Genomic DNA, 15,036 nt, shown 5'->3' on the forward strand with positions numbered 1-15,036 from the left:
TAGGAACAGGATGTGCTGTGAAGTATTACACGGGTTGGAACTCAAAAATGGCTTTGACTTGTTGCTAAGACTTCTGGAAGTACATGATGTAACAGTAGATTATTGGAACTCCTTGATGAAGGCGATACTAAGAGAGCAGATAAATTATAGAAATAAAAACAGGATCTTGTAAAGATGATGTGACTAAAATAATTACCCAGTGTTTAGAATTAAAAGGGGAGAAACCTGAAATTGGGGTCTTACAGCTTAGCAAAAATACAGTTGCAAATGAAGTAACTTGAAACAGAGACAGAGAAAATTAGAAACTTGAATTAGAGGAAAAAGAGCAAAAGAAATGGAAATGAAAAAGCTTGAACTGGCAAAAGAGAAAGAAAAAGGAAGAGATTTGGAAATGCAAAATCTTGAGCTTGAGTTTCAAAGAGAGAAATCGGACAGCATGACGTCCAGAGAAATGCTTAGAATAAAGGAATAAAGAAGAGATAAGTTCAGAGGATGATTGATTTCACCAAGGAATTTGATTTAACAAAAAGTCCTGGTTCACTGCCTAAATTTACAGAGGATGAAGCTGAGTGATATTTCGCATCACTTGAGATAGCTGTGAAGTTGAAGTGGCCAACAGGAAGCTTGGACGTTAATGCTACAGCGTTCACTGTCAGATACAGCTATGGATGTGTGCATTCATCTGTCAGAAGGACAATCTGCAGACTATGAAGTAGTTCAAGGGGCAATACTCAATGCTTGTGAACTTGTCCCTGAAGCTTATCAATTGAAGTGAGGACCATAAGGAAAGAAAACTAATCAGACACTTGAAAAGAGAAAAAGGGAAGCTGCGGGATCAATGGTTTTGATCACTGAAGTTGAAGAAAAATTTTGAACACATGGGAAATTATGATTATGGAAGAATTCCAAAATAGTATTCCAGTAACCATTAAGGCTTCTTTAGATGAATGTCAAGTATCAAAAACCTGAGAACAGCAGGTTTGTCTGATACCTATGATATCTCACACAGATAATTGCATGTGGGGAAATGGTCATATGGGAAATTGGAGGAATAGAAAATCTGGTGATGGAAAAGGTACTAGTTCTAGGGAACAGACAGGAGGATGCCAAAATTGTAAAGGAGATAGGCTAGAACGTAAAAGTGATGTAAAGAAAACTGTGCTTCCATTGCAATAAAACTGGACATGCTAAAGCTAATTGTTGGAAATTAATTGGGAGACCTATTGCAGTAATAGGGACGCCTAAAACTTTAGGAAAAACTAACTTATGAAGGAGATAAATGACAAAACAGTTGCCATAGTGCAGGTGCACAGTGAATGTTCGATATACCAAAGAGGTAGGGACAATTCCTCTTTTTTTTATTCGTTCATTGGGAGTGGGCATCACTGGCTTGGCCAGCATTTATTGCCCACCCCCAATTGCCCTTGTTCAGAGGGCATTTAAGAGTCAACCACATTGCTGTGGGCCTGGAGTCACATGTAGACCAGACCGGGTAAGGACAGCAGATTACCTTCCCTAATGGATGTTAGTGAACCAGTTGGATTTTTTAGAACAATTGGCAATGGTTTCACAGTCATCATTAGACTTTTAATTTCAGATTTTAATTGGATTTAAATTACACCATCTGCCGTGGTGGGATTCGAACCTGGGTCCCCCAGAACATTACCCCTGGGTTTCTGGATTACCACTCTAGTGGCAATACCACTATGCCACCACCTCCTCCTGACATCTAGCCAAGTAAATATGTAAAAACAAATTACGGAAAGGTTTAAAGATTTTGTTTACAGAGGAGAGGTATTCCTTTACTCTTCCAATCAAGGAGGCAAACCAATATAGACATTGAGACACTGGAGCAAGTCAGTCATTGATGTTGGCTGATGATACAATTTTTCTTCCAGAGGGCTTAATGACAGAAAGAATATTCATTGGAGGCATCCAGTTGGAGGTTATAAACTAGCCCCATTAAATGGAGTCGGATTGAAGAGTGATTTAGTAATTGGAGAGGTTGCAGTTGGAGTAGTGTATCAAATCCCTGTAGCAGGAATTAATTTTATCTTGGGCAGTGACTTGGCTGGCTCAAAAGTATTAGCTTCACTGAGGGTGTTGGAACATCCCAGTGCAAGTGAAAGACACTGAGATACTACAGGAGGAATATTCTGGATTGTTGCCTGACTGCGTTGTGACTGGATCTCAGGCCCATAAAATTAGGAAAAGACAGAATCTACACAATAGGGAGATGATGTTGAAATTCAGTTACCAAACAGATTTTTCAAAAGCTCAAGCAAAAAGGATGAAGGTAAGGAGAATGAGGCTGACATATTTAGCCCCTCTTTAGTAGAAATGCAACAGGCTGATCCTGAGTTGAGAGTGTTGAATCAAAAAGCCTCCTTAGAGACTGAATCAGGACCAACACCTGATTGTTATTATTTAAAAGACAGAAAGTGCTCATGAGGCACCACTCAAAAACCAGCAAATGAGGAATGGACACTCCTCATCATTCATCCATCATTCCATTTGAGTATCCTAACAACATTTTGTGAATGGTTCACAAGATTTCAAAAGGTCATTTAGGTATTATAGAAACGCAGGCTAAAATATTGAAATATTTTTATTGGCCAGGATTGCATAAAAATATGGTTAAATTCTGCCAGATGTCAGTGGGGAGTCCCAATCGTCAATTAAATCTGCATCCTTAATTCTGATTAGCTTTTGAAGAACTGTTTAGCAGGGTCTTAATAGATTGTGTAAGACCCCTACCTCAAACCAGATGCGGGAATCTTAACAATTATGGATGTTTCAGCAAGGTTTCCTGAGGCAGTGCCTTTGGGAAAAATTACGGCAAAAGTGGTAGTGGAAAAGTTAGTTCAATTTTTTACAAGATATGGATTGCCTAAGGAAACACAGTTAGATCAAGGCTCAAATTCTGTCTCTCATATTCAAAGAAATAATGAATAGTTTGGGAATGAAACAATTTAAGACTTCAGCTTATCATCCACAATCGCAAGGAGCATTAGAAAGATGGCATCAAATTTTAAAGACCATAATTAAAGTCTATTGTCAGGAATGTCCTAACGATTGGGATAAAGGAATTCCATTTTTACTGTTTGCCATTAGGGATGCCCCTACTGAGTCCAGAGGATTCAGTCCTTTTGCACTGATATATGGGCATGAAGTGAGGACCCCTTAAATTAATGAAAGAAAAATTTATAAACCAAAACTCAGAGACTAGACTTTTGACTTGCGTGACAAATTTCCAGGAAAGATTAACCAAAGCGTGCAAGTTGGCCGAAGAACATTTGAAAATTGTTCAAACAACAATGAAAGCTAGATCAGATAAAAATGCCAAAGCTTGAAGTTTTGTCACTGGAGAGAAGATGTTACTGTTGTTACCTGTCTCTGGTGAGCTGTTAAAAGCAAAAGCAAGGTTCGATGAACCTTATCAAATCAATAAAAACCTCAAAGATGTAAATTGAGGAGAAGTCAGCGAATGTGTCACATTAATACATTAAAGCAATATCATGACAGGAAAGGTGGCCAGGATAAGAATGTATTCACAGTTGTAAAAGATGTAGGGAGTGAAATAAAAATATCAGAATGCTCTGAGAATGAATCAGAAGTTGAAAATTCTAAAGCCAACCCCGCCCCACCCTACAATCAGATTGGATAATGTGGAGGGGTTTAAAAATTTAGATGTAATATTAAGCTATCTTCCAGAAAACTGTTGCGGTGACTGACAAAAGCTGTTACCAACTCATGAAAATTAATTTGTGAGAATAGGCCAGGGAAAACATCTTTGGCCATACATGATGTTAATTAATGTAGGGGCTGTGTTACCCATAAAGCAATGTCCTCACAGACTCGATCTAGAGAAGTAAGCCCAAGCGAGGTAAAAGATCAGGCTCATGATGGAAAATGACATTATTGAACTGAGCCACAGTAGCTGGAGCTCACCTAATGTAATGGTACCGGAACTGGATTGGTCGCAACGGTTATGTATAGATTATTACAAAGTTAATGTGATAATTAATGGTGGATTCATATCCAATTCCACTGTATTGAGATGATTAGGCAGGCAATGTTCATTACAAGAACTGATCTATTGAAGGGATATTGGCAAGTTCCATTAACTGATGCAGCTGAAGAAATATCAGCTTTCATGACCCCAGATGGACTTTATCAATGTAAAGTGATGCCTTTCGGAATGAAGGATGCACCAGCAATTTTTTCAAAGATTAACCAACAAGGTTTGGACAAGGATTATGCAGCTGTGTAGTTTATATTGATAATTTGATTGTGTTCAGCCAAACCTGGGTGAAACATTTACAACACTTGAACGAATTGTTTGATCGGTTTGCAAAGAGCCAGTTTGGTCATAAACTTGGCAAAAAGCGAATTTGCCAAAGCGAAAGTAACTTATTTGGGCCACACTGTGGGACAAGGCCAAGTAGCACCTAGAGAAACAAAGATAAGGGCTATCTTGGATTTTCCAGTGCCAAAGACAAACTGAGAGACTTTGAGGTACATCAGCAGGGATGAGTGGCTTCTATTGGAAGTTTGTTCCGAATTTCAGCACTGTGGTGGCTCCCCTGAGCCTGTTTAAGAAAGGCAAAAAATTTGAGTGAACAAAGGAGTATCAAAGTGCCTTTGACAGCTTAAAAGCTGTACTGACTACCTCGCCGGTTTTAGCAGCACCGAATTATGATCATCCATAACATCATAAGCTGTTGGCGCCACTAATGTGGGCATTGGTGCAGTTTTATTACAGGAGGACAAAATGGGAATCGAAAGACCAGTCAATTACTTTTCTCAAAAGTTAAATTCTTGCCAGCAGAAATACTCCACTGTGGAAAAGGAGACTTTGAGTTTGGTGTTGACGTACAACATTTTGAAGTCTACGTACCTGACAGAATCGCAGAATTGATACAGTGGAGAAGGAGGCCGTTCAGCCCATCATGTCTGCACCAGCTCTCTGAGCATTTTAACTTGGTGCCAATCTCCTGCCTTTTCCCTGTAACCCTGCACATTGTTTCTATTTAAATAATCATCCAATGCCCTCTTGAATGCCTCAAACAAATACCTAACCACTCTGAAGAGACTGTTGTTTATAAGGATCATAATCTTCTAACCTTTTTAGCAAAGTTTCAACACAAGAATCTGAGACTATTTTGTTGGAGTTCAATGCTACAACTATATATTTTGAAAATTATTCATGTATCGGGAAGAAATAATATCGTAGATGCTTTATCAAGAGCAAATATGGAAGAACAGGGATGTGACCAGAACAGATTTATATAGAATATGATTTTTATGGAAAAGTTCTTCTACATTTGATGTATATACACTTACTGCTACAGTAAGATCTGTATAAGTCAAATGGATGTAGCGGTAAGAGGAGATGGTAATAGAAAATGAAAATGCTTCTTAAAGATGCCTTTTCATTTTTTCTTCTGTTGGGAGATATTAGGAACGATGTATAATTTCTAAGTTTAAATATTTGTGGTTTCAGTTTTTTGTGAGCTTTGTGCTGGCAGGTCTGGGGGGGCCCTCCTAGCAAAAAGGTCGGGTTTTCTGGACCTGTTTGTATATGTGTATTTTTAATGAGGTTTTACAACCCTTGAAGTGAAGAGATGGGTTACAAAGGGGTTAGAAGTTTTGTGATTTTGGGGGGGAAAAACACAGTAGAAAAAAACTATGCTGTTGCCCAGCAACAGGGGTCCAATGAGACACAGGAAACGACAGAAAACAAGCTCAGAGTGTATATGTCAGAGATTGAAATCAGGACTTTGAAGCTCTCTGATCAGGAATAATGCAAGGCTGCTGGGGACTGAGTTTAGGGAACTCATGTGTTTGATCTGCAGCTGAAATAATAGTGAATTTAGGGTGTGGTTTTGGGTGTCTCAGGAAGAGATACCAACTGGGGAAAATGCATCTAGTGAATGCTCAGAAATCTGCCAGAAGAAACCCATTTCCAACTGTGCCAGCCCAAGCAATTGTCTTGGTGTTAATGCAGTGGTAAATCTTCACTGGATATTTCTGTCTATAAGGGTATTGCTGGGATAAAAAGAATAGTGTGAGTTTGAATTATTTTCTTGTGTTTGTATTGGGACCTTTCCAACCTTTTTGTCTGACATTTTACAGTTCATTTTCCTTGTTTAATAAATGTTATCTTCTTTATGTTAAAAGTTCATCATTAAACTCCTGTGAATTTGTTCAGTAACCTTTCTACACGGTTTCTAATAATAAACAAGGTTAAGATCTATCAAGCCAGGTTTCACTCTGGGATCTGACTTGTTCAGTATTCACGTCAGATGGGATTGTAAAATTTGCATGGGAGGGAGTTCCACACTGCTACCACGCTTTTTTGATGAAGTGTTTCCTAACTTCTCTCCTGACTGGTCCGGTTCTGATTATAAGTAGAGCACTGGTTTGAGTTATCTGAAATGCGGAGAGTCCATCCCTGTGCATGTCTCACCTTGTGCAACACAAAGTCTGCAGTTTTATGTGGCATGTATTTGACAGTGAAAGTTACTGATGGGTAAGAAGCAGGAACATTGGCAGAGCTTCCCCTCCTCCTGCTCCTCCCCCACCTCAACCCTGTGTCACTGAGGCCAGTTTTGTTCCAGGTGTCCCCATACCCATTGCAGTTTGGAAGAATGACAGGCGACCTTATTAAAATGTATAAGGTCCTGGGGTTGTGGGGAGTGGGGGCTTGATAGATGGATGCTGAGAGAACGGTTTCCCTTGTGGGAGTGTCTAGAACTAGCGTACACAGTTTAAAAATTAGGAGTCTCCCATTTAAAACTGAGATGAGGAGGATTTTCTTCCCCCCCAAGGGTCATTAGCATGTGGAATTCTCTTCCCAGAGAGCAGTGGAGGCTTGGTCATTGAATACATTCAAGGCTGAGTTAGGCAGATTTTTGATCAATAAGGGAATCAGGAATTTTGGGGGAGTGGGGCCACAATCAGATCAGCCATGATCTTATCGAATGACTAAGCAACCTCAAGGGGCTGAATGGCCTTCTGCTCCTAATTCTTGTGTTCCAGTGTTCTTGTGTGAGATCAGGCAACTTAGAACATGCCTGGCAATCAGCTTTCCCTGTTCAACCACAGGGAAAAGTTACATCTTGCACACATGTTGGCCATGGAAGAAGGAACCACAATCCCTGTTTGGAGTTTCTTGATGAGAATAGGATGGCCCCTGTGTTCAATCCCGGCTGTTCAGAGATTTAGCAACCAAAACACAAAATACTGTAGATGCTGGAAATACTCAGCAGATGAGACAAAGGAACGTAGACAAATCAGCTGGTATTTTGAGTGTAAAGAGCCACCTTCAGGACTGGAAGATATTACAGTTGGACACCGTATTAAAAGGAACAGAAGGGAAAGAAAAAAAAAGTTTAAAAAAACGTTCAAAGCATCAGGATGTCCCCAAAGTGCTTTACAGCCAACCACGTACTTTTGAGGTGTGGTGACTGTAGGAAACGTGGCAGCCAATTTGTGCACAGCAAGCTCCCATAAACAGCAATACGATGATGACCAAATAATGTTTCTGTAAAAGCTAAATACTGCGGATGCTGGAAATTTGAACTAAAAAGAGAAAATGCTGGAAATATCCAGCGGGTCAGGCAGCATCGGTGGAGAGAGAAACAGTGTTAACGTCTCAGGTCGATGACCCTTCATCAGAACTAGAAAAAGTTAGAAAAGTAACAGGTTTTAAGCATGTGACGGGAGGGAGAAGGTGGGAAAAGAACAGAAGGGAAGGGTGGTGCAAGGCCAAAGGGAGTAGTAATGGGGCATGTGGAGAAACATAAGTTGTGTCTAGAGGTGGTGTGAATGGCAGCAGGATGAACAAAAGTGACACCAAAACCAAAACCTCCAACAGAAAAGGGAACAAACTAGGGGCAGCTGTTATGATCTGAAATATATAATGACACAGCAGATGGTAAAGGCTGAGTTGCTCAAATCCCAGAGGGAAACTTGAAACAAATGTCATGACCCATTTTTGCAATTTGTATGTTTTGAGATGCAGGCTTTGAATTCAGTAGTAATAAGACCACCGAGTCTCGAGAGGTTTTTAATAAAACTAACTAAACGTTTGTTAATACAAGAAAGATTGTAAATACATACATATATCTACATAATAACTACAAAAATCTCCTATTGAATCTGACTCTCAATAAGATCTCAGTTAAAGGAACAGTAAATCTCATAGATTTAAACAGGCCCCTGGCAAAGCACACTCTGGACAGTCTAATTCAAAATGAGTTTCTTTCAGCTCTGGGTCCTTGCAGACAGCGGCTTGAGGCTTACAGGCTGGAGGCTTTAGATCTTATCCCTCCCCATTACCTTTTCTTCCTTTATGCATGTTTTCCTCTTTGAATGCAAATTCTCATTGTATCACTAGGTTTTTTTTTAACCCCTTCTGCCAATAAAACTGCTTTCATAACACTAGTTTTATTATGGGAAAAAATAAAGCTATTGTTTAGCTTCTTCTGGCTAGATGTGATATTTCACCCATTTTTTGAATGGTTTCTTTAAAAATGCAAATTGCCCCCTTTTCACTTCACCTTGTTTCCTAATTAACATTTCAAACCTACTTCTCTTCTATACATCAAAGCCTCTAGACCAGCTGGCTTTAATCTAATTAAGACACGCACACACACACACACACACACACACATATAGATACAAACACCACTAAACTCTTATTTTAAAATAATTTCTAATAACATTATAGACATTCCTATATCATTTTGACAAATTGTTGAATCTAATGATAAAAGCAAAATACTGCGGATGCTGGCAATCTGAAATAAAAACAGAAAATGCTGGAAAAACTCAGCATCTGTGCTGAGAAAGACAGAGTTAACGTTTTGAGTCTGTATGACTTCTTCAGAGCTAAAGGGAAGTAAACTTGATGAAATTTACACAGTTTAAGGGGGGGGTGGAGCAGGTGAAGCTGGATAGAAGGCCAGCGATGGGTGGAGGCGAAGGAGAGATTGGCAAAGATGTCATGAACAAAAGGTCAAAGGGGTGTTAATGGTAGTGGGTATTGGCTAAAGGAGATGCTGATAGTGGCATTAAGGTCAGAAACCAGAATGTGATAATAGCGGGACAAGGGTAAGCACTCTGGAAAGAACAACATGAGCAAGTGACAGATGATCCATGTGGCAGTGAGGTGGGGGATAAAAAGATCAAAAATAGGATAAAAGGTGGGGATAAAACAATGAATAAAAATGAAAATAAATAAAAATAAGTGGATAAAAATTAATATTGAAAAAAGGGATGAGGATGGCGGAGAGAGTTCATGGTCTGACGTTGTTGTTGAGTTCAATGTGGGAGGCCAAATTGAAAGATGCTGTACTGCTTAAACAAACTTGCATTGAGCTTCTTTGGAGCTGCAGGAGGCCAAGGACAGGGATCAGGATGGAGAATTCAGATGAGACCTTAAGATGAGAAGCTCATGGTCTGAATAGAGGTGATCCGCAAAGCTGTCATGCAACCTGTGTTTGGTCTTCCCAATGTGAAGCAGACTGCACTGTGTGAGCGGTGAATACAGTAGATTAAATTAAAAGGAGTACGGCTCTTTTGATGTTAAAGTTCCAGGAAAGGCCCCACCAAGATTTGGACTCTCAGCCCCTGGTTTATAAGACCAGTGCTCTAACCCCTGAGCTATGGAGCCAGTGCTTGAAAGAAGTACATGTGAGTCACTGTTTTATTCTGGAAGGAGTATGTGTGGACGCGGGTGGTGAGGAGATAAAAGGGCAAGTGCGACATCTTGCACTTGCATGGGAAGATGCAGTAGGAAGGGAAAGGGCATCGAGGAGGTGGATTAAGTTGTCAGGGGAAGAACAGTCCCTTTGGAATGGTGAGGGGGGAGGGGATGATGAGTTTGGTGACGGCATCATGCTGGAGGTGGTGGAAATGACAGAGGATGATTCATTGAACCTGGAGGCTGGTTGGGTGGAAGGTTATGACAAGGGGAATCCTATCATGGTTTTGGGAAGGAGGGGAGGGGGGGTGGGAGCAGAAGTGTGGGAAATGGGACAGACACGGCCAGGGGTCCTATCAAAGACAATGTTTGGAGGGGGGTGCGACATGGTGTCCATAGTTCAGGACAAAGGAAGATACATGAATAGTGCAAAATGGTTGTGTCATCAGAACAGATGTAACAGAGAAACTGGGAAAGTGGACTGGAGTCCTTATAGGAAGCAGGATGTGAGGAAGTGTACAGGTAACTGAGAGACAGTGGCTTGAATATTTGTTGGTAATCCATCACCAGAAATGGAAACTGAGAAGTTGAAGAAGAGAAGGGAAGAGTCAGAGGTGGGCCATGTGAGGGTGAGAGAAGGGTGGAAATTGGATGCAGAGTAAATGAAGTTTCCCAATTCAAGAGAGCTGAAAGTGGCACCGATACAGTCAATGTAGCAGAGAAAGAGCTGAGGGAGGGGGCCCGACTAGGACTGATGTAAGGAACATTCCACATATCCCACAAACAGGCAAGCATACCGTTGTAATGTCCCTTTAAGGGATAGCAGCATTCCATCAATAGCAGGAAAGCTCAAGTGAGCAGAGCACAGACCACACTGTTGTACGATGTAGAGGTGTTCCATAGCTTTAACTCGAGAGAGAGGAAAACAGAGGTCAGTTCACACCTAGCAAATGCTCCGAACACCAGGAAATAACTGACCAATTAAACTATTTTAGTCATGCTGGTTGGCTGTATCGTGTTTTTATAATGCTATAAAAACACCCAATCACTCATAAGGGATTGTGTAAGCATGTTGTGGGTTCATTTATTTAAACTAGACGTGTGAGAAAATATATGCATGGGTAGAAAGTGTGGAGACATCAGCAGCAGAGCTGTGTGCCCTGTGCTCTGCTCACAGGCCAAAGTGAAACTGAGACCACGTCACATAACACACTTCCCTTCTTGTGATGGCCTGCTGCTATCCCTTAAAGGCATATTACAACACTACCCATAGCAACACCTTTCATTTGGAGGAAGTGAGTGGAGTTAAAGGAGAAATTGTTCAACGTGAGAACAAGTTCAGCCAGGTGGAGAATGGATGGGGACTGGTTCAAGGAAGAAGCGGAGAGCCCTCAGAGCATCCTGCTGGGGGACGGAGGTTGTTGTAGGGTGGCTGAGTTGTGTTATTAATGATCGAGTTGATCTGCAGACACTTCTTGGGTTGAAACTTTAAGTTTATTTACAATATACTCAGCAGCAACTACACATGTGCTTTCAACTCCAACTCTATCTCTCCACTGACTGCTGAGGTAAGCTGCGCTACTCTCCTATTGGTTACTACAGATCATATGATCTCAGCTAACATGTATTATTCTTAAAGGTATATTGCACACTAAGTAAAACCAATAATTACAAAAATTGCTGGAAAAACTCAGCAGGTCTGACAGCATCTGTGGAGAGAAAGACAGAGGTAACGTTTCGAGTCCGTATGACTCTTCTTCAAAGCTAAGAGGAGTAAAAATGTGTTGAAATTTATACTCTTTAAGGGGGGGTGGAGTAGGTGAAGCTGGATAGAAGGCCAGTGATAGGTGGAGGCAAAGGAGAGATTGCCACAGATGTTATAAACAAAAAGACAAAGGGGTGTTGATGGTGGTGGTACTGGCTAAAGGAGGCGCTAATGGTGACATTAAGGTCAGAAAGCAGAATGTGATAATAGCCAGACAAGGGTAAGCGCTCTGGAAAGAACAACATGAACAAGTGACAGATGGCCCTTGTGGGGGTGGGGGGAGGGGAGGGGACGGTGGTGGGAAAAAAGATTGAAAATAGGGTAAAAGGTGGGGATAAAACAATGAATAAAAATGAAAATGAATTTTCAAAAAATAAGTGAGAAAAAAGATGAAAATTTAAATTTAAAATAAAAATGAATATTGAGCAAAGGGGATAAAAAAGGGGATGAGGTTGGAGGAGAGAGTTCATGGTCTGAAGTTGTTGAACTCAATATTCAGCCCGGAAGGCTGTAAAGTGCCTAGTCGGAAGATGAGGTGCTGTTCCTCCAGTTTGTGTTGAGCTTCACTGGAACATTGCAGCCAGGCCAAGGACGGACATGTGGGCATGAGAGCAGGGTGGGGTGTTGAAATGCAAGCGACAGGAATGTCTGGGTAATGCTTGCGGACAGACCGAAGGTGTTCTGCAAAGCGGTCACCCAGTCTGCATTTAGTCTCCCCGATGTAGAGGATTGGGAGCAGTGAATGCAGTAGACCAAATTGAGGGAAGTGCAACTTGAAAGGAGTGTTTGGGCCCTTGGACGGTGTGGAGGAGGGAGGTAAAGGGGCAGGTGTTGCACCTTCTGCCCCCGTGGGAGGGGCTGAGGTGTAGGGGGCGATGGAGGAGTGGACCAGAGTGTCCCGGAGGGAATGGTCCCTATGAAATGGTGATAGGGGGGGTGAAAGGAAGATGTGTTTGGCGGTGGCATCATGCTGGAGTTGGGGGAAATGGTGGAGAATGATCCTTTGAATGCAGAGGCTGGTCAGATGAAAAGTGAGGGCGGGGGACCCTATCATGGTTCTGGGAGAGGAAGGAGTGAAGGCCGAGGCACAGGAGACGGATCAGACACGGTTGAGGGCCCTGTCAACCACCGTGGGTGGAAAACCTCGGTTAAGGAAGAAAGAAGACATGTCAGAAGCGCAGTTTTGGAAAGTGGCATCATCGGAACAGATGTGACGGAGGCGAAGGAACTGAGAGAATGGGATGGAGTCCTTACAGGAAGCGGGGTGTGAGGAGCTGTAGTCGAGGTAGCTGTGGGAGTTGGTGGGCTTGTAATGAATATTGGTGGACAGACTATCACCAGAAATTGAGACAGAGAGGTCAAGGAAGGGAAGAGAAGTGTCAGAGATGGACCATGTGAAAGTGATGGAGGGGTGGAAATTGGAAGCAAAATTGATAATTTTTTCCAGGTCCAGACGAGGGCATGAAGCAGCACCAAAACAGTCATCGCTGTACCGGAGAAAGAGTTGTGGGAGGGGGCCGGAGTAAGGCTGGAACAAGGAATGTTCCACATAATCAATAGAGAAACAGACATAACTGGGGACCTTGCGGGTATCCATAGCCATTACACCTTTTATTTGGAGGAAGTGAGACAAGTTTAAGGAGAAATTGTTCAGTGTGAGAATGAGTTCAGCCAGACGGAGGAGAGTAGTGGTGGATGGGGATTGTTCGAGCCCCTGTTTGAGGAAGAAGCTAAGGGCCATCAGACCATCCTGGTGGGGGATGGAGGTGTAGAGGGATTGGACATCCATGGTGAAGAGGAGGCGGTTGGGGCCAGGGAACTGGAAATTGTTGATATGATGTAGGGCATCAGAGGAATCGCGGATGTAGATAGGAAGACACTGGACAAGGGGAGAGAGAATGGAGTCAAGATAGCAAGAAATCAGTTCCGTGGGACAGGAACAGGCTGACACGATTGGTCTACCAGGACAGACCTGTTTGTGGATTTTGGGTAGGAGGTAGAAGAGGGCTGTCTGAGGTTGGGAGACTATGAGGTTGGAAGCTGTGGAGGGAAGATTTCCAGAGGGGATGAGGTCAGTGACAGTTCTGGAAACAATGGCTTGATGTTACACCCCATTAGGGCAATTTGTCACTTGTTCATGTTGTTCTTTCCAGAGTGCTTACCCTTGTCTGGCTATTATCACATTCTGCTTTCTATCCTTAATGTCTCCATTAGCACCTTCTTTAGCCAGTATCACCACCACCAACAACCCTTTGACCTTTTGTTTATGACATCTGTGGCAATCTCTCCTTTGCCTCCACCTATCACTGGCCTTCTATCCAGCCTTACCTGTCCCACCCCCCCTTAAACAGTATAAATTTCACCACATTTTTACTTCTTAGCTCTGAAGAAGAGTCATACAGACTCGAAATGTTAACTCTGTCTTTCTCTCCACAGATGCTGTCAGACCTGCTGAGTTTTTCCAGCAATTTTTGTTTTTGTTTCAGATTTCCAGCATCCGCAGTACTTTGCCTTTATCTTAAACCAATAATTACTACAGATGTGTAGAGAGATTGAACACCATGGTGAAAAGGAGATGTTAGGGACGGGAAATTGAAAACTGTCAGAAGACTGGTGGGTGTAGGTTGGTAGGGAAATACGTTTTTGTGATATTGATTAAGGAATAAACATTGACAAGGACACCAGGGTGCCTCCCCCTGAGATAGGGACAATGGGATCTTTTCTATTCACCTGAGAGGGTAGACACGGTCTTGGTTTAATCTCCCATGCAATAGATAACACCTCCAACTGTGTAACATTCCCTTCCGTTTGAGCGCTTAAGTCTCTGCAGTGGAATTGAATGACAATCTTCTGACTGAGAGATGAATGTGCTCCCCAGTGAGTCACAGCTGACACAATAGGGAAAATAAAAAAAACACAGACACAGGAAAGGACACAGGATGGTCTGTGTATTGCTCTCTCACTCAACCCACATCACTGAAACAGGTAATCACATTATCACATTGCTGTTTGTCACTGCTGCATTTCAGGCATTACAACAGTGACTGCGTTTCAAAAGGTACATCACTGCCTGTAAAAAGTGTGTTGCCCTGAGCGTATCACCCATCTGAGCGTGTCACCCATCTGAGCGTGTCACCTATTCCCCCTGATTGTCTCACCCATGCCCTTGAGTGTGTCATCCACCCCTCTCCGAGTGCGTCAACCATTCCCCTGAGTATGACACCTACTCCCCCCCACCCTCGCCTCACCCATGGGTCCCATCTGCCCGAGTCTGTCATCCCTCCCTCTAGCGTACCACCTACACCCCTCGCCCGAAGTGTGCCCATCTCGCTGAGTGTGTCACCCAAGGGAGATGCTGGTCGGTATTAGTGGGAAATAGGTAGGGATTGAAACTTTGAATTAAAATGTAGAGACCCTGACCGACCCCACCCCCTTTCCACACCCCACCCCTCACTAGCCCCACCCCTCTGCAGCCCCACCCCTCTCTCTGCAGCCCCACCCCTCACTAGCCCCACCCCTCACTAGTCCCACCCCTCTCTCTGCAGTCCCACCCCTCACT

The sequence above is a fragment of the Cetorhinus maximus genome, chromosome 29 (assembly GCF_964194155.1).
Source record: "Cetorhinus maximus chromosome 29, sCetMax3.hap1.1, whole genome shotgun sequence".
Classification (NCBI taxonomy): domain Eukaryota; kingdom Metazoa; phylum Chordata; class Chondrichthyes; order Lamniformes; family Cetorhinidae; genus Cetorhinus; species Cetorhinus maximus.